Source organism: Arachis ipaensis, chromosome B05 (assembly GCF_000816755.2).
Source record: "Arachis ipaensis cultivar K30076 chromosome B05, Araip1.1, whole genome shotgun sequence".
NCBI classification, from domain to species: Eukaryota; Viridiplantae; Streptophyta; class Magnoliopsida; order Fabales; family Fabaceae; genus Arachis; species Arachis ipaensis.
In genome coordinates this window covers 11,261,928-11,263,785 of record NC_029789.2, presented here as the reverse complement: position 1 = coordinate 11,263,785, position 1,858 = coordinate 11,261,928, and positions in this window count along the sequence as shown.

Sequence of the window (1,858 nt, the reverse complement as noted above, 5' to 3'; positions counted from 1 at the left end):
ATATACTCATTCTATTATATTATTCTTTTAATAATTTATTAATTGTTGTTACTCTAAGTTATTCTTATCGTCTAATGTTCCAGTTCGATTGTCATTTACCACAATCGTTTACAATGCATCACATCTATGAAATACCTTATCGAGTTGTCTTCACTGATTCAGGTTCTAACTACATGGATGTAAGTGTTCAAAGAAGGGGCAATAATCTCTACTTTACCGAAGGATGGTTGGATCTACTCACCTATTATGACCAACCTAATGGAATGTGGTTAAAGTTAGCTTTCTTGGGAGGAGCTCGATTTTTGATTGAGGAATTGCATCCACGAAATTTTATAGGGCAAGTTCAAGTTCCATCCCCTCCATGCTTTTTACGTTTGCCCGAAAATCTTCAAAGTGGAGCACATAATGAGATTGAATTCTCTCAGTTTAAGTTCAGTTTTGCTAAATTCGTGACAAACTCGGATATGCAATTTCAACGATTGGTAATATATTTAAATTTTCTTATTTTAAGTTGTTCATTATTAAAATAATTTTATAACATATTGTGATTTTTTTCAGAAATTACCGCCTTTCTTTTGCATGCATGCAATGCCATTGAGAGGAATAAGGATTAGTTTGGTTTCTCTGTGTGGCAATTCTATACCTTGCCGCATTGCATGAATAGCGGATGATGAAGCTTATTTAACAAGAGGATGGTTTGAATTTGTACGAATTCTAAATGTTGATATTTACGATGTTATTTCAGTTAGTTATCATTACGAGAATGACTCTATATTATACGTGACTAAGAACTAGAATAGATTCAATATTGTTTAAGTAATTTGGTTTTAATATTAATATTTGATTAAATTATAATTAGAAAATTTTAAATTATTACCTCAATCATTATTAACTGTAAAATGAGACGTAGAAGAAGAAGAACAGTAAAACGTACAACAACGTAGAAGAACAGTAAAATCTAGTTCTTCGATTTCGAAATGTGGAATGTATACAGGATGACTAAAATAGTAACGTAACGTACCTTCAGTATTATAACTTCGTTTTTTCTGGAGATTCTCGATCGAGAGTTCTATGTTGTGTTGATGGAATTTTCGAATCTTAGCGACGATTGATATCTCTGCCGTTTGCAGTGTTGCTCGAAAATAGAACGGTTGTGTTTTCTTCGAATTGCTTGGGGAAGTGGAAGAGTGCGCCATTAAGGAGTTGTTTTCGCGAAGCGCGAGTGTTGAGTGGAGCGCGTGAATGTTACGCTCCATTCAATGTAATTCAGTGCGCGTGTGGAATGTTTGTGGGCTGGGGGCTTGTATCACTTGTAAGGCCTTATTGCTTGTATGTATAGCAGGCCCGTTATTATAATTATATTACAATTAGCATTTAATGAATAATGCATGATAATTATATTTTAGGAAAATATTTTTATTATAATTATATCAAATTAATATTTAATATATTATTTAAATTTATTTTTTATATAACAATAATATTATATATATTTATATATCACTTTTTTAAACTTTTTCTTAAAAATATTGACATATAATTAATATAGATAACATATATACTTAATAAATATCTTTATTAAATTAATTATAATATTTAATACAAGATAATCTCATAAGTATAACCTAATTATAGCAAGACTTTTCATAAAAATAATTAACTACTAATTTGAATATAATTGATATGTTAAATTGATACAACCGATAAGATTGAGAATATGTAGTAATTATAGCAATTATTATATCAATTATAATAATAATTCACGGGACTTCATATACAATAATTTTTGAATTATAATTGTCACATAATTATACTTGAATATTATTTAATTTTAGATATTTTATAGGTAATATTCATT